The sequence below is a fragment of the Danio rerio genome, chromosome 20 (genome assembly GCF_052040795.2).
Source record: "Danio rerio strain M-AB ecotype USA chromosome 20, GRCz13ab, whole genome shotgun sequence".
Taxonomy (NCBI): Eukaryota; Metazoa; Chordata; class Actinopteri; order Cypriniformes; family Danionidae; genus Danio; species Danio rerio.
This window is the reverse complement of record NC_141040.1, coordinates 26413888-26439236: the sequence shown is the minus strand read 5'-3', so window position 1 is coordinate 26439236 and position 25349 is coordinate 26413888. Positions and strand designations below refer to the sequence as shown.

At 34.7% G+C, this 25349-nt stretch overlaps 1 long non-coding RNA gene across 2 annotated transcripts; it reads left to right on the top strand.

The window, feature by feature from the left end:
• Positions 1-24920, top strand: LOC141379563 (uncharacterized). 2 transcript variants are annotated; one of them, XR_015518373.1, is made up of 4 exons: positions 1-133; positions 2217-2241; positions 5292-5377; positions 24786-24920. It is a non-coding gene; the product is annotated as an uncharacterized LOC141379563 (long non-coding RNA). The 2 variants fall into 2 exon arrangements; XR_015518372.1 differs by lacking the exon at positions 24786-24920 and adding an exon at positions 5482-7410.
• The last annotated feature ends 429 nt before the right edge of the window (positions 24921-25349 follow it).

The following is a 25349-nucleotide window of genomic DNA, read 5'->3' as shown; positions in this document are numbered from 1 at the left end:
GACAGGAGAAGGTCTGGGACGTTTGTGTGGACTTTTCTGCATGTTTGCCTGGCAGTAAGGAGCTGCTGATTTCTTTTAGCTTTGAGTCTATTGCTGACATTCGCCATTTCCCTCCTCCTTCCAGTTTGTTTGAGTGAGTTTCACCTTGTCACACAAATTGGAAAAGAAAATATGGTCTTTGCAACAAAAATGTTTCCTCACCAATGTGGTCAAATATTTATTTTTTAAATTAATAAACACATTTTTGTCCTATTAAACAGTTTTTTGAAAAGTTTAATAAAAATAAAAATGTAAAATTTTAATTTTGTTCATTTCATACTGAAACTGTTCATTTATTTTGGGGTTGTGATTATGTTGTACAATATTGTATACATATTGGCTCATTTATTAATGAAATTATACAACAAGATGTTTCTGTTACTTTAAAAGAAATTATTGTTGGTTATTTTGAATTTGTCTCTACTAAAAGAAATGCTTGTTTTGTTAATTTTTTATTATTTTCTTTGTAAATTCCATATCCACAAACGCAAATTTACTAATACCAAACCATATTTTTCATAATGCAAGAATTCATAATTTTATAATAATTGTTCATAATGCAAGAATTTATTAATTATTTAAATATTATTTCATTATCTGAAAATATAGAAAACGGAACAATTTTATTTTGTAGTGATTTACATTTAATTATTTTTATACTGTAATAATGTTTTAATAATTTTTTATACTGTAATTCATTCAGAAATGTCTTACCCTCAAGTTTATATCATGTTCTTTATTATTATTATTATTATTATTATTATTATTTTATTTACTCTCTCTCTTGTATCTTTTTTCATTGACAATGTAATTCAAATTCTGTATTGTAAACAAATATTGATACAAACATGTCAACTGTTTTTTTTTTAAACAAATTACCTGAAAACAGCTCTTATGGTGATAATTTAATTGAAGAGTCAGTGTCACCATATAATTGTCCTGATTTCATAAATTGTACCATAACTAGGTGTGCAGTTGTAGCTTTGTCCTTAAAACTCATGAAACAAATACTGAAAAAAGAAAACCCTTTTAACCTCACCAAAAGTTCATTCTGTAGGTCTTCTGTTCGAATATGTGCACTAATTACTAATGTATTTCTTTCAGATGTGCATTCTGACTATTTGCATCAACAAATGTACTTGCACCCGCAGCTGATAGATATGGGCCAGTAGTGGCCTTCTGCGCCTTCTAGTATCTATTCACAAGGGTAATCAGCTATTCGAGAAGATTCCAGATCTATTTTTTACATTACTGTAACAGTTGGGTTTAGGGTTGGGGTAGGGGTAGACATTAATAACATACAATTAATGAGAAATTGAATAAATAATATACATAATTCTTGTGGTTAATCAGATATACTAATGTAGAAGAATCCAGATCTGTTTTTACATTACTCTGACAGTTGGTTTAGGGTTGGAGTAGGTTAGACGTTAATAAAATACAGTTAATGGGAAGTTTAATAAAAAATTATCTTAGTTAATCAGATATCATAGAACAATCCAGATATGTTTTTACGTTGTTGTGATAATTGGGTTTAGGGATGTGGTTGGGGTAGACTTTAATAAAATACAAATGGGAAGCTTAATAAACAAACAAAATAATTCACGTTAACTTCTGACTGCAGCCATATGTGATCTATAGCTGATTAACCATGTGGACAGATGACAACAGTTTACTGAGCCTACTAGTAGGAGCAGAGAGCCCCTACTGGACCGTATCTACTGTATATCTAGGTCTGACACCTGTCTACATCATGCATGCGTGTGGGGTCATATGTCTAGATTTGTTATAGTATGCAGATGACAATTCAGTTTCTCTTTTAAGAAATGTGTTCTTTTATCTGATGACAACAGAACAACTGAGTAAAACAAAATTTGCTTTGTTAAATTTTAACAGCTCCTTTGTGTCTGTACAGACTTCGGTGGGGTCTCAATGTAAAAAACTGGATGCCATAACATATCAAGATGAAGGATCATGTGTTTGTTCAGAGCAAACAAGGCACAGTGTCATAAAAAGTTTGTAAAATTTAGAGTCAAAAAATGTAAATACAGTAGGCCTATATAGTCAACTGCTGCTAAAACATGCTAATACTTATGACTCCTGATGATTATTTTTGAAATCTTATCTCTGCAATAAAACTGAACATTAATTGCACATTTTTCATCTTTAATCAACAGCTTCAGCTAACATCATGGCATGAGGGTGAGTAAATTAACATTAACTGTAATTTTTTTGGGAGAACTGTCCCTTTAAAGAGTTAGCATGATCTCACTGACAGATTTCAGTTTACAAATCTGATTCATATCAGGCACTAAATCAGTCTGGCTGTGTCTAGTTCAGTTTCAGTTTAATCCAGTCCACAAATCCCAATGTGAGTTTGGAACTGAAATGGCTTTCTAAAGTGTTCGCTGGTGTAGAGACAGTACTGTCTGCCCTGAACTGCCCACCCTCCTTCCCCCCGCTTTTTCTATTACAAAGTCTGGAACTACTTGGCTTTCCCACAAGATTCTGACACAAAAGCCTTAGAAAAAGTCTCGAAACTTTTCAAGAAACACTCCCTCGCCACCTTCCCCAGTGACTCTGGATGTGAAAGGGCAGCCATTGCGCTCTGTGCTTCATACAGCATACATATTTCATAACTGCAATGCTAATGTCACTGTGCATATGAATATGCAGGAGGAAGACTTTGAGAAGAAGGTCAGCGAACAGACAGTACATGGTGGGACAAAGCATTTTAGCACAAAACTGTGAGTTTGTGGATGTTTGAGAGATTTGTGAAGAGATTCGGTGGAGATATGGGAATCACTCTGTCCTAAATGGGAGTAGATTACGCTTTGCTTGAATTGGCAAATCCTGCTTGAATCTTTTAAAAATAATAAGCCTGTAAGCTCAGTGTAACCCAAGTCTTGTCCTGATCTTTGTCCTGGAGGGTTTCCAGATGGACACAGCATTATGAATGTATCTGGTTATCCACAAACAAAATTGCAATTCACACATGAATTAAAAACATGTCCATGATTAAAACACCAAACAATAGGTTTTAAAAATGTATTTTAACTACATTGTTAAAAATAAGTAAAGCATGTAAATAATTTTTTAAAAGTGTAAATTAAATTTAGTTAAACATAGAGTTAAGAATGAAACAATTTTATTTTTTAAAGAATTGGGTTCATTAAAATATTTAACATCATATTTATATTTTGTTTTATGTGCTTCCAGAGACTTTGTGGCTAATTGGTCACCAATGTTAGTTCTTACTAATGTAGATGGTTTCTTACTTCCATCTATCTATTGACCTATTTACTTATTTTCTTATATTTAATGATTTTAATTTTTATAACCCATTGCACATTTGTTTTGGTAAAACTTACCTTTATGTCTTTAAAAGCACATAGTACATTCTATTTGATAACCTTAAATAAACATGTTACGAAAAAGAAAAAAACTATATCTATTGAAAAAACTGAAAATCAGTACTGTTAATTGTTTTTTTAATCAACAAATAATAATATTGTAATTAGAAACATTTTAAATATACATACAACATACATGTTTTAATAAACTCTTAATTTGCTGCATATTACGAGTTAGGTATTGATTTGAAACGTAGAGTAAGATCATTCAAAATATGTACTTTACAAGTCAATTTACAGCCAATATCTTAACATAAAGTGATACAAACTTTGTTCAATGTTTATGTTTATTTAACTCAAATAAAACCACCTATTTTAATAATAAGAACATGTGTATATAACACTGATCAAATTATCAAAATGATCAAATAAACAATAGGCACCATAGCTGATCACAGATCGCAGTCCTTCACCAATCAGCCTCCAGTCATATAAGAAATCAGAGGGAAGGCACAGAGAGCCAGAGCAGGTTATGGAAAGCCCAGAGGAACAGCATACAATCCATCAGAGAGTGCAAAGTAATTTATCCAGTAATCCCACAGTCCATCAGCACAGCCAAGCAGCTATTACAGCTTAAAAAGACCACAGCATACCAGAAGTACCTTATGGGAATGGAACAGGTGTTAAAGGTAACTCATTAAATGAATACTTCTCTCTTTTACCACTTCTCCAGCAAAATGATGATGGCTTGTGAAGCTCAATGAGACCTGGCTTGCCTTTTGCTCGACTTGAGAGCCATTTACTGACTTCAGTGACCACCCCACGATTGTAACTTGAACACAAATAATCATGTCAATCAATAATTGAATATATATATTACAATGTTTCAATTGCCATTTTTAATTTTCCTTGATAAATCCATTAGATTTGAGGCAAAAGGTAATTTGTGGTCAATTATAACACTACATTTAAAGTCAGCATAAAAGTGAAGTTGTGGTAGTTTATTGTGTTTTTTTTTTCTCCCTATTGTGATCTACATGTTCAAATGAAATGGCTTATTGAACAAATTTAGAGTAAGAATTGATTTTAGCGATCAAAACGTCACTGAAATTGGTTGTGGTTAGCTATTGCTGTGATGTCTGAATGACAGTTTATTGCCCCTCCCTTGTGCCATTTGTCATTTTAGGATGCGGTTGCAAAAGGGCAGAAAGTGTTTGATTCAGTATTATGGGAAAACAATCAATTAATCAATCAATCTTGATGTGCAATTTGCAAAACATTTGTTGCTACTTTAAAACTTGAAAGTTGAATCAAATGAACTTTACTAGTCAATGCAACTTGAATTTAACAAAGTTGAATCTCATATAACATCATAAAACAAGTTTAAAGTTAAATTAATGTGTTGCTGTGCTTTATTCATAACTATTACAGTAAATTGTTACCAAATTTCATGACTTCATGGTGATTCCTGATTGTACAGCTACACCTAATGACATGTACTACTAAATCAGTAAAAATAGAACAATTTAACACATAGTCATGACAACAAATGTTTTATGTGACTTTGTTGTAATGTGTTAATCAAATTTAATCGATATTTTTTAGATTATACAAAGTTTAACTTAATACCTGAAGTCAGTTTGATTTTGAAAAATAAAGTTTTTGTTTCAACAAAAATCCTTTTTTTTTTCCAGTGATATAAAAATAAATATTACTGTCATTAGTTTGTAAACATGCATTACTTACTGTTTAAAGTGGGGACTTAATTATTTCATTAGGTTAGTCCAACAAAATATTCTTTGTTTAAAAAAAAATTCTATAGTACACTTTCTGTAAATAAGTTCTTTACATTTACTTATTGTAATGTTACATGCTTTGTATTGTGATGTTGCATTACAGGTAATATCAACATTGTCTTTCATCACGGCACTCTGCTCTGGCGTGCATATGTTTTTGAGGAGCCATGATTTTGGAAAGCTCTTAAGGTAGGATCTGGGATTTTATGCTTTCAAAGCTGGTTTGCCATCACTAGCTTCTATCAAACTACCAACTGTAGCTTTAAGAACTCAATACAGAGGACAATTTTCAGTTCCAGAACCACCTTTACTGCAATGGTAACGGCCGGGATGACCAATTCTTTCCTTCTGTGCATCACTTCCATTCACAGCAACCCCCTTACACACATGGGGACTTGCTGATAAGTGATTTTCACACACATTTGCTGGTTGCGGAGGTGATAACTGATGTAATGAGGGCAGGGAACACTTCCAGTCCCCTTCCCATCATCACAGAGCTGACATCCCTCAACTGACATCAAAAGATTCAGGCTCACATGTATGCAGACATGTGCTCCTGCACGTATCTCTCTCACCCACTCTGCCAAACATCCAGTCAGCCTGCAGAGTTATTACTAAACTGTGAAGAAGATAAAATTATTCTATTAGCCCGTGAACATTTATCCATGCTTTTTATAGTGTCTCTTGCTGCTCTAGGCAGCCATATAGTTGAATATGAATCATCCACTCTCAGGATCATAGTTAGGAGTCATTTCTAGCATCAGTCCATGATTTATACATTTTTAATGCACTTTGAAATTGTGTTTTTTTTATGCATAAAAAATAGGTTCTTTCATGTGGAGTACTAAAAATGCATTTTCTGTATTGATGGCCCAGGAAACATCTTGTAAAAATTTTGATGTGTGAATGTTAAAGTATATATTTTATTTTCACATGTGTTGAAAATGTTCTTCAAATATGCAGTATACGTGCAATATTAATCATTTATTATATAATAATTTCTGTAATGATGTCTCTTGGTGCTGTAGGCAATCCTATACAATAATATAAATCATTCACTTTCACTACTATAGTTTGGAGTAATTCATATAATGCTGTTTTAATGATCTAGGTGCAAAGTCTAAAGTGCATGGCACAAAAGTATTTAATGCATGTCCGAATACCCTTTTGCTATTTTAAGAATGGAAAAATACGCTTTGCCCATGATCTAATCTCCCATTCCCTTTGGGAGTCAGTTGCGTAGCGCTATGGCGCATTCACTATTTACAGGCGGACTTTGCAAGTGGAAAAACTGAACGCTTCACTGGCAATAAAAAAAAAAACAGTTAAACAGCTTATCTGTAGCGCGAGGATAAAGAACAAGGATAAATAATTTACTGAAAATTGTTGCAATGAAAACACGGTAAATGCAGATAGAAACTTTTTATTCTGAAAAGTTATTTTGCACTTGGAATTATAAGGTTCTTTCTGCATTTACAGTTTTTTTTTACTCCAATTTGAAGTAAATTCTTTAATTCAATAATTCATATATATCATTCAATTTAATTAATATGTTAATATTTAATAAATTATATGCTTTCTATGAATTATTGAGTTATGTTTATTGAATTATAAGACCCATGAATTAAATTAAGTGATAGCCCTTTAAGGCTTACTATTAAATTTAAAAGACTTTAAAAGAAATTTAAAAGAAAACAGACAATGAGCAAATGAGTTTAATTAACACTGAAAAGTGTTTCACTCACTATATACACACAATTAAAAATATTTCACGGTTAATATTTAATTTAAATATTTATTTCTTTTTCAACAGTGTAAAATTTAACATTTCATCTCAATGTCAAAAATTGCTTCTAAATCATCACATTTCCACATCTCAATTTTGTGTGGTATGGCATTATTTAGCCGACTCTGATTTTGTGTGATTTTGTTTTTCTGGTCTTTTCCAATGTCAATGGAGCAGTCCGGCGAAATTACAAAGAAAACTGTTCTGATTGGTCCATGTGTGTGCATTAAAAATGCTGATTGGCTCACAGAAAGAATCTTATAGATAGACTTGTTATATAAACCTTTTTTTTTGTTTTTGAAATAAAAAGTCATAATGTAAACAACTCATAAAAAACATCATTTAATGTAAAGAAGTTATCATTTAATAAAATGTGAATAACTCAATTTTGACAAAAATGTCAGAGAACCTTATAATTCTAAGGTGATGAAATAAATGAATGAACAATAATATTGAAGTGTTGTCAAAAAACTGAATATATCCAAATAATTTATATACTCTGTTTCACAGACTCGCTCTCTCTCTTTCACCTCTTTTCGAAAGGAAAAAGACTGAGAATATATTTTCATCCTCAAAGATGCTATTTTGCCCTTGACCTTTATATGATCCTTGTTTTCACATATATGTCTTTGAATGGACTATGAAATGATTGCTTCTCTGCCGTACTAATGTGCAAGAAATCCACAGCTCTCTGTATTTGAGAAAGTGTGTGTGTGTGTGTGTGTGTGTGTCTTTGGGTTTAATGAGAAGTGGCATATGAGTCAGACCGGAGGTTCACGGCTCTTTGCTCTCACCTCTTAGAGTAATGGTGTGTGGGCTTCAATCACTCAAACCGAAGGAAACTCACACACATAGAGATTCACAAAGGGATACACACAATAACAGAGATGCACATTCTGACCTGATGCATTTTGTGCTGCAATGAAGAACATTTTACATTTATTCACATTCAAGTATTAGCACATTAGTGGTGACGCAGTGGCGCAATAGGTAGTGCTTTTGCCTCACAGCAAGAAGGTCGCTGGTTCGAGCCTCGGCTGGGTCAGTTGGCGTTTCTGTGCGGAGTTTGCATGTTCTCCCTGCGTTCACGTGGGTTTCCTCCGGGTGCTCCGGTTTCTCCCACAGTCCAAAGATATGCGGTACAGGTGAATTGGGTTGGCTGAATAGTCCGTAGTGTATGAGTGTGAATAAGTCTGTGTGTGGATGTTTCCCATGGATGGGTTGCGGCTGGAACGGCATCCGCTGTGTAAAAATGTTCTGGATAAGTTGGCGTTTTATTCCGCTGTGGCGACCTTGGTTTAATAAAGGGACTATGCTGAAAAGAAAATGAATGAATGAATGAATGAATGAATTAGAACATTACTTATTCGTTGGTTCACTTACTCACTCACCTACTTACTCATTATTTTTTATAGATTATTTGTCTGATTGTTTGTCATTGATTGATTGATTGATTGATTGATTGATTGATGGCTTTGTTGCTTGAAGTGGCAAAACAACCAAATGGCAAACTTCAAAATGTGTATTTTCAGTGTAAGTTATGATTTTAAGGTGACAATAATAGAGAATTTGTTCACATACAGCAAATTTCTATCAAATATTCCAAAGTTAGGTATTTTCAACAAGAGCAAGACAATTTCAAGTGATATTAAGTCTAATATTACAACAAGAAGATAAAATATGCTCGGAATTGCAAGCAACATGCTAATTCATGGTAACAATGTTAGCATAGTAATGTATCAACACTATAGTTATTGTTAACGCTAAAACATACTAGCAGCATTAATTAATGTTAATGTTAAATTTTAACATACTAACCATATAACCAAACAAGCTACAAGCATGTTTTTTTCAAGCTAACAATGTATTAAATATGCAAAATAGCACGTTAAAATATGCTTAAAAAACATGCTGTGAAATAATAATGTTATATATAAAATTATTGCCAGAATTATTAGCACTCTTTTTTATGCTTCTAAAGGCCAAATGTTCGTTCGTTCGTTTGATCGTTCGTTCGTTCATTCATTCATTCATTTATTCATTCGTTCATTCGTTCATTCATTCGTTGGCAACTGACACAGCCAAGGCTCGAACCAGCAACCACCGTGTCACCTAAAATGTTAACATATACTAAAACAAACTAGCAAAATGGTAAATATGAATCATGCAAATACATGCAAGAAACATGCTAAATATATGCTAATAGCAAATATAGCAAGCAAAATGCTAATGCATGCTAGAAACTTTTTTTTTTGCATGCTAGAAACTTTGCATGCTATCAAAATGTTAAACTAATGGACAAGTATAGGTTGCTTATTCATGTTAAAAATATAGTTCACCATCCAAAATAAAATAAATTAATTAATTAAAGCTCTATGACTTGTGGGGGAAACCGGAGCACTCGGAGGAAACCCACACCAACATAGGGAGAACATGCAAACTCCACACAGAAATGCCAACTGACCCAGCAGAGGCTCGAACCAGCAACCTTCTTGCTGTGAGGCAATTGTGTGTTACCCACTGCGCCACCATGAAGCCCAAGGTGTATTATATTATATTATATTATATTATATTATATTATATTATATTATATTATATTATATTATATTATATTATATTATATTATATTAAAATGTTTTATTGTATTATTTACTGGATTATTAGACTAGGTTTATGTGCTGGAACCATTTATTGAATTTTTCTTATGCGCTCAATTTATTTTATCAGAGAAGAACATATCGCATTGCTTCATTCCACTGCACAGCAGGAAACAAGTGGAATGAATCCAAAATGAAACACTGAGGCGGTCCTGCGGGGTGTTTCTGTAAATTAGGACCGAGTCTGCATTAAACTCTTGGGTTTAAGATGATATTGTTATTGCTGGTAGTCTAGTCACAATGTCACCACAAAACCTTAGAGACAAAACTGAGCATATGAAAGAAAAGAAAAGAGCAAGAGAGACTGTAGACAGCTAAAGAGACAGAGCAGAAAAAACAACCAGAGAAGAGAATCGATTTTCATTTTTGCAGAAGGAATGAATATGAAGCCTTAATGATGATATATTCAATAACTCATTAGTGTGTGTGTGTGTGTGTGTGTGTGTGTGTGTGTGTGAGAAAGGTTGAGATTAGAGTTTAACTAAAAAAGCAGAGAAGCTTCAGCTAATCAATGACTTTCCATACACAGATTTTTAAGTGTTATTATCATTCATTTTTTTGAATATGACAGTATGAGTAAAGACACTAAAGAGACAGGGGATGTGGCAGTGTAAAGGAAGAGTGATGGATTTAAAGATCTAAGGAAAATAAAAGGAAAATAGAGGTAATACTTTCATTCGATGACCTACTTTATGAATTCACTTTGCAGGTCCGTCAACCAGCAATCAATTTTTTATTTTTTTTGCAAAAAAAAAAAAAAAAGATTATATAAATAATTTAAAATCGTTTTGTATAATAATTTAATCTTTTGAACATTTCTAAGGAATATTATTACAAAATTCAACATAAATTAAAGTAAATCCATATATTTTTTATCTTATTCATATTGCAGGTTGCATTTAGCATTGCATCAACAAATGATAGCAGGTAATTAAGTTTATGAATGTCGCAAATATTTCAATAACCAAATCTCAACCCAAAACAAAGTTACCACCTTTTAGATTTGACTGACAGTATAGATACAAAGAAAGTTTCATGCACACACAAACTTATTTAACCGTGTGCTCGCACAAATCCTCTCTCTACTAGAGTAAGCCATTTCCATCCTCCGCCTCCAGCAACACAAACACACAAACCGGACAACCTCAGCAAAGACATTCAGCCTTATGGTCAACACTGCACCCTAAGGAGTCAACAGGCCTTTGGTAACGGTTCACTTTCCCTGCGGCTGAAGTTCCTGACAGGGCAGCGCTCCCAATTTGCAATCCTGTCTGTCACACACTCAGTTCTTCAGGAAAGCAGGCGTCTGTTTGGGTCTTTTTCTGATGGGGTTGAGCTCAGAACAGGTGGCCATCTGAGAGGGCAGTCTCGTTATCCTCTCCATCCTTTCTAAAACAGATCCACCCCGTCAGCCTTACCCGTCTGTCAAAACTCACTCGCCCGGAGGCTCTCTGCATGTCATGGTCGTGAAAATGTGCTTGTTTGAGAAGCTAAAAATATTCAGACACATAAGAAATGGCTTGTGTTTGACGGATCTAAAGAAACACACTGCCTGCTGGGCCAAGTGTTTATTTGCACTGGTTGATATATTTTCACACAACACACAAAGCTCTTAAGACACACCATCCTCAAGAAGAAAGGGAAAAAAAGAAACAGATTTTATGATAGTAAATAATGAGCTAAGCTTAATCACACATAACACTGTTGTAAATCACTTGGAGGATTTCCTCTGCCTGATAAATGCTTCAACTTGTCTACTTAAAGGGAGAGTACACCCAAAAATGAACATTTACTCACCCTTGAGTGGGTTCAAACCTTTATAAGTGTCTTTATTCTGTTGAACACACAAGGATATATTTTGAAGAAAGCTGAAAATGGTAACCATTGAGATCCAGTGTCAGTGGTTACAACTTTTCAGCTTTCTTCAAAATATCTTTTTTATGTTTGACAGAAGGAAGAAAGTCACACTTTATTTTAATAGTTTGTTTGTTGAATTCAAGTTACAGTACATTGCATCTACATGCCAACTAATTCTCATTAGATTATAAGTTAGGTTGGAGTTAGGGTTGGGGTTTGGGTAAGTGTAAGCTGACATGTACTTGTAAAGTTTCTTATAGTCAGTTAAATGTCTGTTGAAGGAGCAGTATCACCAGATATTAAGCAGACAGTGTACTGATATTCAAATTGGTTGCTTTGATCTTAAGAGTCCTTTGCCACAATTATGTACAGCTTCCTGTAGGCTATAAAGCACACAGGATCCCTGTTATTAAACAGGAATATTTAAACTAAAAAATCTATAAATATAAAACTAATATTTATGTGATTATAACTAATAATACAAAGTACTATTAAGTCATAGTTAACATTGTTGACTAAGTTAACAAAACAGCATGATAGTTTCAGTTTACATTGTCTGTATAAATCAAAAAAGCGATTGTTTTTTCCCGTCAATAACTTTTTTTGATTTATTTTAATCCTTTTTTAAGGATTTATTTTTACATGCACAAATAACAGCAGCCAAAACAACAAAACGTTGTCTAATTTACCTTTCTTTTTTTATTTTACAAAGCGCTATCAAATGTCATGGGATCTCAGTAGTTCTCTTTTTTTTTTTTTTACAAATCACCGTCATGCATGAATGAATGATATTTTTGCACTTTTACACATACTAATCCATGATAACATTACACAACACTGTAACCGCATGCCAAAATAACACATTGTCAATATTTTTTGAGACCCCAAATTTCACAAATCATGTGTTCAGGGGAGCCCATGCCTTATTTAGGGGAGCCGAGCTCCCCCTTGCTCCCCCATAGTTCGCACACTGGCTGTACACCTTGAAAGCGGTTATCGTCCCATGTCCACTGGGTTGCAGGTGGAAGGGCATCCGCTGTGTAAAAAATTTGCCGGAATAATTGGCGGTTCATTCCACTGTGGTGACCCCTAATAAAACAGGGGCTAAGCTAAAATAAAATTAACAAATTAATGTTAGAGGTTGGTAGAAGTAAATCTCCCAAGTTGAGCAGTCTTGTTATCTGGCAAAGGTGTGTGTGTGAATTTTGCTGTAATTACCAACTGTTATTCATAAGTTTGAGTAAAATATTACTTTTAAGACTTTTTGGCCTTTTAATGCTGAAGGACACAAGGGTGACTAAGTTTGCAATAACTGATTTTAGACAAAAATAGACCGAAATTTAGTCCACTAAAACTTGGCTAAACAAAATCAGGGCAAGGCTGAGTCAATATACTAAAAACTAAAAAGTACATTTGACACAGGACTGAGACTAAATATAGCTGACAAAATCTTAGGTTGCACAAAAACTGCACATTCATACATTTAAAAAAGATATACACCACAACAAACACACACACATACACAGAAATAGACAGGGAGACAGACTGTAGCAGTGTTCAGTATGTGTTCAGAGTTTAGAACATATCGATATTCATAAATATTCAGGACACATTTTTTCCTCTTTGTCTCGCAGGGACTTTTAGTCCCTCTCAGAAAGAATGAGCAGTGGGTGATGAGAATGTTCATTTTATCATTTTCTGTCAGCACGATGAGACAAAGTTTACTGCTGTTAGAAGTTTACTTGCTAAAACGGCAACTTGAGACACAATCAGGAGGAAATTGTTGATATTTCTGTTGCTCATCTATATTTTATGCCTATAAAAATAAATGCTATGCAAAATATAAATTGTTTACATTTATTTACACAATTACTTTTTAAATAATGGATTATAAACAAAAGTACTCACAAAAATGCTAAATGCTTAAGTCTCTGAGCAATAAAAGTAATAAAATCAAATGAAATCAGTGGAAAAAAATGATCCAATCTTTAATAATGAAAGTAGATATGTGAGAGAGAGAGAGGTTTAATTGAAAAGTGTCGATGTAACAAAAGGGAAAATGTCATGAATGACGTCACAGTGTCCCCTTACACAGACACAGTTATAATGTTAGAAAGGCACACACACCTGATACTCTTTCAAACACATATTACATCCACGTCTGTGGCCGTGACTCAAGTCTCATACTCTCTCAAACAATAACTGCTTTATAATGGTGCAATGACTAATTGCAGCATTGTGCGTCCTTTGTTTTGTTTTTTTTTTTTTTGTTTTTTTTCTTTAATTATTTTAGAAAAGAGTTTAAATTCTGCCATTTAACTAAGTACAAACTCTTCCTGAGGACAAAAATGTCCTAATTATAACATTTCTTTCTGCTGGCATTTAAGTATATAATAATAGTATAATAAAGGTTGGCTTTTCAAGTAAATTTTTTTTATTATTATTATGATGACGAACAATCCAAACACTCAGAAATATAGGTACAAAACCCATCACTAAGGTGGTTCCTTTTGTACCTTTAAGGTATCGTCAGTGTTGGGCATGTTCTTTTAAAAAGTTATTAGTTATAGATACTATACTTGCATAATGTGGAGTTACATAATTGTAAAAGTAATAAATTACCAGGGAAAGTAAATATTGCATACAAAAAATCTAATTTGTTAAATAACTAGAAAATAAATATAAAACATTGTACATTAATCACTCATCTACACTATTTTAATGTTGTTGTGGGATAATGTGAGAGTCAACAGCTGCATGTCCTCAACTATATATCTAGATATTATTTTCTTTAATATGTCAAAATAATAAGTGTTTTCGGTGGAGAAAATTCAAGTTTTATTTGCTACGAACTTTTGTGCACTAAACTCAGCTAATGATAGTTTTATTGAATAAAATAATCAAACAATGTAAGTGAAATATGACAACAAAATGCTGCTGTGCCAGAAACTTTTATAATGGAGATTCATTCACAATCAAATTCAAAACCGATCTAGCAACACTGTTGGTGTGTGGACGACTGACTCTGCATGTGCTTGTGTGTAAACACCCGCACTACTTTGTCTCTGATTGGCATTTTACTTTATCAAAGCCAATCAGCACATCATCCAATCATCATCACTGCTTGGTTATGTGTTCCGCCTCAGCCCCAAACACACACACCACAAGAGAAAGAGAGGTACAGCGGAGAAAGACCGCTTTAGCGTTCTCAATTATAGTAACGTACGTATTAAATTATCATTAAAGGTAACGCGGTTATAACCGGGAAAACAGTAATTCAATTAATTGCTTATTACTAAGAAAAAAAGTATCGCTTTAATTAACGCAGTTTATTTAGCAGCGTTATTTTTATTACAGAGTATCAAAGGTACACATTTGTACTTTTGGGTAGTAATAGCTACCTTTTAATGGATAATTCATCTAAAAATTTTATTTCCTCACCATTTTTGTACCTTCAAATGTCCACAAAATTAGAAAAGCATTTTCCTTTGAAGTTTTGCATAACTTCCTAAATCTATTTATGACAACCCACCATTTCCATTTACTAACTTGCCTAAACACAAATGCATCTCATGGTGACTTAATTTTGGGTCAGAGGCAGAAAAGCAACAATGACCACAATACAACTGCTCTGAACTCTCAGTAGGGAGCGATGTTAAATTCTCTTTTTTGACATTCTTGTTCAAGTATGTTGATGTTTTTCCTCGACAGCTCTATACTTGGCTAATACCTGCTTCTAGCAGGAGCCCACAGAGACAATCACAGCTCAGTCCGCAGCCAAGCGCAACCACATAATAGAGCAGACAGCAGGAGAAAGAGAAAACAACAGACGACAACGCAAGAGCAGGAATAACTCTTTGTTTGACTGCATTCAGTCTGAATTCACTGCTAAGATACGCACGTCTCCACAGTGTTTTAATAGGGCACGTATTTTACTCACAAACAAAATATGCAAGAGAACAAAACAAAAATGGAAACATGCTGTGTTGTTGTTAGCACAGCTGTTTTTTATTTAGTTGGGCATTGAATATTCCTACTTTGATTTTCAATCCTAAATGTGCTTCACATTTGCGAATGCTTATATCAGCTAGCATTAGATGTGCAGTTTGTGGACGGCAACAACAATCATATCGCTATGCTAATCTAACATTTAATTCACATGTGTAGTTAACAGATGTAACTTATTCGCTTCTACTCGTGTCTCTGGTAAATATGTTGTAAAAATTTCTCCCAGCAATGTGTCTGCCTGTCTGTCTGTACATCTATCTATCTGCATCACATCTGTATTTGTCACAATCACCAGCGATCTAATCCTGGTAGACTGCTGGTAAACACGCAGATGATTAAAGGACCACAAATTTGCCAAGTTCCAAGTTCCAGTCACCTGCTCCTCATTGGGTTGATCCCACTCATGGCTGGGAGTGGCTCATAAACTGATTCCTAGGACTATTTATACAGCGTGCACACAGACACACATCAGGGCTGAGTCTTGTTATACTGAATTGTGAACATTACAATGCGTTTTCCGGCGTCTTGCCAGTTTTGACTCTTGCTTTGTTTTGTTTGTTTACGTTGCCTGCCGCCTGCCTTTTGACCATCCACCTGCTATATAACCACTACTCTGGATTTGCCTGTACACATCTGTTTGCTCCTGTGTTGACCGTTGCTTGCCTGACCTTTCTTTTAAATAAAACCTGCATTTGGATCAGCATCCACGTCACATTACAGTATTTGATAAGATTAATAAATGTTTCCAGAACATGACGACACTGACGACTGATTAATGAATCTAAAATTAAAATGTGCACCCAAGAATAAGTTGCATTTCACATAAAATGTGTAGGGTGGCGCAGTGGTGCGGTAGGTAGTGCTGTCGCCTCACAGCAAGAAGGTCGCTGGTTCGAGCCTCGGCTGGGTCAGTTGGCATTTCTATGTGGAGTTTGCATGTCCAAAACATGCGGTACAGATGAATTGGGTAGGCTAAATTGTCTGTAGTGTATATGAGTGTTAATGAGTGTGTATGGATGTTTCCCAGAGATGGGTTGGAGCTGGAAGGGCATCTGCTGCATAAAACGTGCTGGATAAGTTGGCGGTTCATTCTGCTGTGGCGACCCCAGATTAATTAAGGGACTAAGCAGAAAAGAAAATGAATGAATGAATGAACAAAATGTGTAATAATGTCTTGAAAACATAGGCTATTGTATTGTAATATTCTATTGTCAGCTTATGTCAGGGGTGTTCAAACTCGGTCCTGGAGGGCCGGTGTCCTGGAGAGTTTAGCTCCAACCCTAATCAAACACACCTGAACCAGCTAATCAAGCTCTTACTAGATATGCTAGAAAATTCCTGACAGGTGTGTTGAAGCAGGACACCGGCACTCCAGGACCAAGTTTGGATGTCCCTTATGTGATCATGACCCATTCATGTAGCATTTTATTTTATAAAATAAATAATCATTAACTATTATGTATTTGGTTAAATCATTCTGTTCCATCGGACATATTCGTGCTGAATGGAGTGCATCCCTCCATGGTCTTCTTTATCATGACGTCATGCAGTGATCTTGACATGATGTTGTGTAATTCGACAGCTGTGGACGAGGATGCTGTTGTGTCAGACTCAGACTATAGATATACAGTATGCAGATGCCTCTGTGTTTGTAATCTGATGTCTGCAGACTAATCCTCCATGCTAGAACGAGAGCCACGGGGATATTGATTTGACTGATGGCTGAACGGCATATGTGATACACATGATATTTTTACAGTGACATTAAGTTACATAATGAACAGCTGGTCAATAAGTTGATTGAGAAAAAGAGTAGTAATGACACTGAAGCCAGGTGGTTTTTTTTCCCAACGGTTAGACCCTGTCAAACATGTGTACCTAAAACAGATTTACCAGGGATTATCTGTTTGTGAGACCAACAACTAAGAACTTGGTCAAAGTGCACACTATTGTCAGATTGCATACTAGGATATTATACAGGGATGTTTACAGTAATCAAACAGTTTTCTGTATATTTTTAAAAAGTTGCTATGGCAACTGTTCATTGACAAATTGTTGTTTTAGGGTACACAAATGAATATATTTTTAAATTAATTCCTTATGTTATTCAAATCAATTAAAGTTTATTTGTATAATGCTTTTTACAATAATTATTGTTTCGAAGCAGCTTTACAAAGGGTGTACATTATTGCATTACAATCAAATTAAGTTAGTTACAATCAAATATAAGTTATTCTATATAAACATTAAAAGCCCTGCAGTTGATTTCATATAGGTGATGTTTATGCAGTGGGGGATTTAGGCGATATGGACGATCACCCAGGGCGGCATCTTGGTAAATGCCCGCTCTTCACTTTCGTCCACGACACCACACCCAGCGCCCTGCTTTTTACTTGCGTGAGGGCGGCACGGAGGTTGTTTGCCTAGTGCACCAGTTAAGCTTGCACCACTCCTGTTTCTTTTTGTACATGTTTAATGAAGTGTATTAAGTGTATGTGTTCTCCTCGATGGTTGGCATCATCTCTTCTTATGTGTTATCCTTGAAGTCCACTATGGTTGATATCATCTTTTCATACAATATTTGTTGTCCTTGATTGTCAGCATCATCTCTTGACAGGTCTTGGATCACATCAATGGTGCTGCACAATCACTAGTGACCTCGGGATAAGTATCCCCAGGTGGAAATAGAGAGAAAAAAAACAATTAGCTGCTGTTCATAGTGTACTTAAACAAGAGATGTTAAATATCAATGCAAAAATGAAGTGCTATAAATGAAAATAACAGTTATATAACCAAACATAGAAGCAAACATGTAAATAATATAAGTATTTCTAACAAAATGCCAGGTGCATTAAGACAGGAGGAGTGTGTACTATAGGTGATTTGCCAAGCCCACTCACATGAATTGTGCACACTCATACATGCCGATATGTGATGCATTGTGTGTATGCTTTACTAAACAGATAGGTCTTTAATCTAGTTTTGAACTGAGAGAGTGTGTCTGAGCCTCAGACATTATCAGAAAGGCTATTCCAGAGTTTAGGAGCCATACATGAGAAAGCTCGACCTCCTTTAGTAGACTTTGCTATTTTGGGTACTACCAAAATCTTCAAGTGCAAGTTGGATTTTAGCAAGACAGAATGCTATGTGTTTTAGTAATTCATTTTGATTTTAAAAATTAGAAAATAGCACAAATACAGATTTGCTACACACACACACACACACACACACACACACACACACACACACACACACACACACACACACACACATATTTGTCAAGTTATAAGTATCCATTTTTGCTTTTCAAGTAATGTTGTTGTTGTTATTATTATTTTTTTTTTTAAACAAATATTTCAAGGATATTTCGAAGTAATAACTAACCAAGTGAACAGAAAACTCCACAAAAACACTAATAAATAAGTAAATAATATTATGAAAAATATTAGGGTGAAATTTACAATTTATTTTTTATTTATTTTTTTATCAAATAAATACATTCCATACTTTTGCTTTTCAAGCAGTCTAATTTTCAGGATGCTAAGGTATTTTAAATAAATATTTAGAAAATAATTTTATAATGTTGCTACTAAAAAAATGGACGAACCAAACACTTAATCCATCCAACACCAAAGACAATATATAATATGATTATTTTCACCAGATGTCTATAACTCTTGTACCTCATATCCTCACATAAGCAGAATGTAACAGGACATTTTGATCCACACAGAGCCATTTATGACTGCTCTTGCCTTTAAACTACACAACTCACCAGACCAATTAGACTCCAGGAGAACTTGAATCATCTATTGAGCAAATTCAATTCATTTCCCTTTGTCATTTTCACAGCCTCACTGATTAAAACCATTCCTCATTATCCATATGCTAAATGAGCTTTAATTAAAGACGACAAAGGGCCGACTGCTGTCTCTGAACGCGACACAGAGCTGCTCACGCTTCTTTTTTTTTCAGTTTCTCTCTCTCTCTCATCTAAGCTTTTTTTCCGCAGGCAACAGCTTAAGGAGCCTGGCATATAAAAGTAAAAAAAGTGAATCCACACAGGCAGGTGAATACAAGTTTTCTAACTCGGGATGAAATTGAATGCGGCATTGGGTTCAATATGCTTATTGTCATGGCAAATAAAACGCTCTCTGAATTCCAATTTCAACTCGCGCCAACAAAAAAGGAGAAGGAGGGAGAGTTGGGGAGAAGTGGTGAAAGTGAGGGATCTCTTCGCACAGTTATTCCCCACTGATGTGTGATGAATGACTGTGTGGCAGATGTGAAATAGGCTCCATTAAAACAGCCCATTTCCAGCAGTGGAGTGTGGAGACTGTCTAAACATCACCTGAGAAATCAGCATATCTCTGCTGCACTGTTAGACGCAACGCATGAGGCAACAAACAAACAGTAACGAAATCACAAGCTTATTGGAGCTTGATTGATTTATGAAGGAGACGATGATGGGGAGTTTTCACGGTACTTGACACTCAGTCGTGTGCTCTTGTAGAGTCTGCTTGGAGTAATTTTTAAAGGTGATGTACAGTATGCCATGAAGAATAAATACTGTTGGTTGATTTCACCAAACACTGAAAGATTTTGACATAACATTATCTCTTTCAATGGCTGGCATTGGAGGCAAAGCTGTATGCCAGTGGTTCTCAAACTGTGGTACATGTACCACAAGTGAAATGCAGGCTTCCTTCTAGTGGTACGCGGAGGAATCGCTAAATAATTCAAGTAAAAACATCAACACACCTTTAACCCTTTGATACGATAACAACGATCTGATCAGGAAATTGATTTTAATAGGCTAAACTTTTTATTTTATTTTTCTAATGTTTGTTATATATTCTATCATTTGAGGTTATTTTCCTCCCTATACTTGTAACAGTTGTTGAGGGCGTATCTCGTATTTTTATATCCCAATGTTGACCGGTATAGTTTAATCACTTGCTTCTCTGACGCACATTGCCTACTCTAATGAGCAGTAAGCAGATCTAATTTCTAATATAAACATGTAAATTAAATTCATATATTAAAAATACAAGTTAACATTTAGATTTCAAAGATATACATTTCAAAACTTATCAAACAGAATATTATGACATACAGTATAACCTATTTTTATGAGGTCCAAGTAACATTTGCTGGCAATTTAACCGTTGACATTTTATTTATCTTTTTTTTTTTTTTACCTCCAAGTTTGTTGTTGTTTAAACTATTTATTATGTTTAAAGTGGCTGACAATAATAAATATTCATAATAATAAGAATTAATCTGCCACGTTTGTGAACTGTGCAGAGCTGTAGCCGCTTATTTAGGCCTACTATGTATTTCAATACCAGTCATTATGGTGGTAGTTTAAAAGAAATTTTTTCTGAGGTGGTACTTGGTGAAAAAAGTTTGAGAACTACTGCTGTATGCTTTTGGAATGGAAGAATACCTCGGGAAACTCATTTTACATTTACAGCTGGAAGGTATTAAAGAGAAAGTTAACTCAAAAATGATAATTCTGCCATTATTTACTCACCATTTACTCATAATTTACTTGTTCTGTTACACATGAAAGATGATGTTTTGGAAACCTGTTACCATTGCTATTCATAACAGGAAAAACAGATACTATGAATGTCTATGGTTACAGGTATCCAACATTCTTTAGTGTGTCTTCCTTTGTGTTCAACAGAAGAAAGAAACTCAGACAGGTTTGGAACAAGTCAGGGGTGTGCAAATGAATGGCGTAATATTCATTTTTGTGTTCATTATCACTTTAAGAGACCACTTAAGTTTTATTTTTTTCTTTAGATTTATTAGGTAGAGTTTAAAAATGATAAAGTTTATAAAATTAGAATGTTCATAGAGTTTATAAAATTCTAATATTTTAGTTTTATTTGCTAAATGTCTCGTATAATTTCTTCTAAATTTAAAATAAAAATAAAATAAAGATTTCCCTCTCTGAAAATGAAAATTGGTTAGAATGGAAAGAAAGAAAGAAAGAAAGAAAGAAAGACTCCAAATGACAAAGAAAAACTTAAAATGACAACACTTTTACTATTCAATTTGGAAGAAATGTCAACAGAAGTATATACACTACTATTAATTGTAAACCAAAAAACTATTTCTCAGTCAGGCTAAAAAGTCTTCATGTAAAAGTCATCATAAAAGTTGTTTTGGTCTCTAAAAAATGAATTGAAACCTAATGTGTAAGAGCAAGCATGTCAGATTTGGGGCTTACCCCAAAAATACTCACCGCCAGGCAATCAAAGATTTGAATTTTATCTTGAGTAAAACATTAAAGAATATTTTTAATTGAAACTGTGGTCCATGGTAATTCATAAATCCCATAATAATGGTTACCACCACTTTGACAGTCAAAAAAAAAAAAAAAAAAAAAAAAACAACTACAGGCAAAACATTATTAATACCAATGTCTCCTCATAATACATTGAGAGGTCTTAGAATGCAATACTTCTGTTTCAACAAGAAACTAATCAATTTGCAGCATTATTACTTTTAATCAAGTGTCTTGGCAAGCAGTAAGTGTTTTTAAATCAGTCAGGAGGGCAAATGCCTTGTAGAATAGTGACCTGTGTGAAAGCAAACTCACATGAGATGATGCTGTTTACAATTTTTTTTTTTTTTTTTTTTTTTGCATTTTTGCTTATGGTGATTTTAGAAAACTTACCGTTGATCAACTTTTTATCACTTTTGATTTGATTTGAAGCAACTGGAAGCGAGTAAATTATTAAGTTGTGATTTGCCTTTTTAGGTTGGTCATAGAGCTCCTTCAATACATTACTTTTCATTTATTTATATATATTTCAAAATATAGTAACAAGTATTTTCTAATTAACATTTCATATACTAACTTAAATGGCAGAAGCAGGCATAATTAAAGAAGAAAAGTTAAGTTCTACTTTCAAAAACAAAAAAGGCTCTGCCACAAGAGAAACCGAGAACCACATGGTTACATAATATCTTAAGGTCCTGGGGAATCTAAACACAGCTAGACTGAGATTCATTACATATATACCATTAGGAACTTCCATCAGTGTGCTGTAACTCAGCCTCATCATATTCCATAACAAACGCAGACACACACTCACTCATTCATAATGAATACCCAGCATGTCCTTTGTGAGTTGTAAATGAGTGGTCTGTTCAGTAAGCAATTTTGAGAACGCAGGCACTCTGGAATTCTGGGTAATTACGAGCATCGCTCAGAGACATGCATCTCAGGATGAGCCGGTTGCCATCAGATTGAAAAAAACACATGCCATCAGAAACACACAACAAACACACACACATGGTCCCATGAGAGAATATCATACAGATTACAGCTTCCTCATTTATAAACACCACTCCACCCAGAAGCCCACGGTAATGGCATTACAGAGCAGAAATAGATATGACGAGGGAGGATTTTAGATCTGGGATCATTTGCAGAACAGACAATACAAACAAATGCACAAGTAAGTCGGACATTAACACGTGCATTGCACAACTAGATTGAGAAATGAGCATGGAATAACAATAGAAAGTTGAGTCACGGTCACTGAACTCCTCACATACTATATGCAAAGCGCTGTCTGTCTGTTCAGAGATCAGTTGGATATTGTTGTTCAGATTGCAGACAGTAAACTCTCTCTGTGCAAGAGGCTGATTTAAAGGAATTGTGGTGTTGTCTGTGTGCTTATGATTGCAGATTATAGAGTTTTGTTCAAACTTCTGTTCAGGAGTGTGTTTTCAGACGAATGAGGAGAATGTTGATCACACTGCTGTGTGAGTTTATTCAAGCACAGAGTACACTTGAAAGAATGCCATTTTTCTTTGTGCTTTGCTGATTCATAAATCCCTCAGGTGGATTAGATTTTCAGCATCTTGGTCAGACCCTGTGATTGTTATTTAACATTTAGCAAGCAGTCGATTAGTTATGAAACAAAGTATTTTGATTTATGGCATGTATGCAAATGTTAAAGGTGCAGTTTGTATGGTTGACACCCAGTGGTTGAACTAGGTATTGCACTCCTGCATCAAAACAAACAGAAACGCAGGTTGCCAGATTGAGGACAGGAGCGAGTGATTTAAACCGTATACTAAATAAAAGCAACGACACCCGGTAGAAGGAATATTCACCATATTAAAAGGAGTTCTTGTCCTAACCAACACCCCGAATTGATATATTAGAAACGGCTTCTATTTCTCACAGCTGAACAAAAGAAAACTTACACAGATCACTTCAGGTACACCTCATGTGCTTTATTCAGTGTTAAATTCTTACAATGTGAGTTTGAATGCCATTTTACATGACAGCTATTGCCATATACTGAAAGCAGCATCTCAGATCTTGAAATTGAACTTTAGAACTAAACACGTGATTTAGCATCTACAATTAATAATGTTAAAAAGGGTTAATATGAATTGAATAGATTATAAACCTTACCATTTCATGAGTGAGTGCATATTCTGTGCTTCCGAGTGGCTGTATTTAAATTTCGGTCGTGTTTCGTCTGGTGCAAACAGCCAAATTGCTTGTCACTGCAAATCTTGTCAAGCAGTGTGTTGTTAGGACACAGGGTTAGAGTGTAACCTGCTCACCTAATGTTTACATTCGTAATATTTATATTATTTGCTAATTAATATCCTCATGTGGAACTGAATCTGCCTCATTTCGGAGTTCATATGATACTGTTCACTGGAAGTCGCATTTCGGTCATGGACACATGCTTTCAGAGCCATTCTGAATGAATGAAACACACGGTTGTGGCAACTCGGAGTGCTGAAATATAATTGGCATTGGACAGGTTAAAACAACCAAAACAAAGACAGCGTTCCAGCATGGAAAACACATTTTTAAAGAATGTTCACCTGGCATGTTTCGTAAATAACTTTAAGCATATTATGGTATTTTTATGTCCAAAACTTTTTACTTTTAATTTAACAATAAAACAATACATAGAAACTTACACTTGATAGTATTTCACTGTGCACGCCAGCTTGTGGTTAAATGGAGAAATTCAGTCAGCCCACAATTTCTTAAAGGGCATTATGGGTATTATTCACAAACCATTGAGTGTACATTGCACACTTGTTTTTGCAGTGCACTTTTAGATTGATTGAGTGCATCTCAGAAAATCCCAACACAGGCTCATTCTGAAAACGTAACCCTATACATGTTTTTGGAGATTGTGAATGATGTAGTCAGAGGTACATATGGCTGAGTTTCGTCTTTAAAACGAACGCTACTGGGCGGTATGATACCGTTCCTTTTTGCACTTACCAGCTGATCACTTACCTCCATGTGGACGGCTTTTCTGCTGTTACCAGTTCAGCTCAACATGTGCGTCGGCGAACTTGAGATGGATAGTGGAGTCGACAACAGGATTAGAGTCTGATGAAGAACGGTTTCAGAAATGAGGTAAGACAAAAATAGAAGACAAAATAAAACAAACAAGTAAATAACAGGGTGAGAATTTGGTAAAATCTGAATATGTGGTAAAAAAAAAATTGGGGCTCTTCTTTTTCTGGATTGCTTATTAAAATTCTGCGGTTAGGTTTAAAGAAGGGGGTGGGCTGGTCAATCATTGCTTATAGAAACACTATTAGTTGGGTTTAGGGAGGGGAGAGGGAGGGGGGATCAGTCAGTTGGTCAGTCAGTCGACAGCGACCTCGTTTACACGAGAACAGCAGGTTCGAATGGCACTTGTGAGAGAAATTTGAGATTGTAAAAAGCATACAGCAGCTGGTGGATTGGCAAAAACAAAAACTGCATAAAACATAGTTATTAGGTTGTATTATGCACTCTTCAGAAATGTATGTAGTGGTACGCAATTAGAACGAGCCTCGT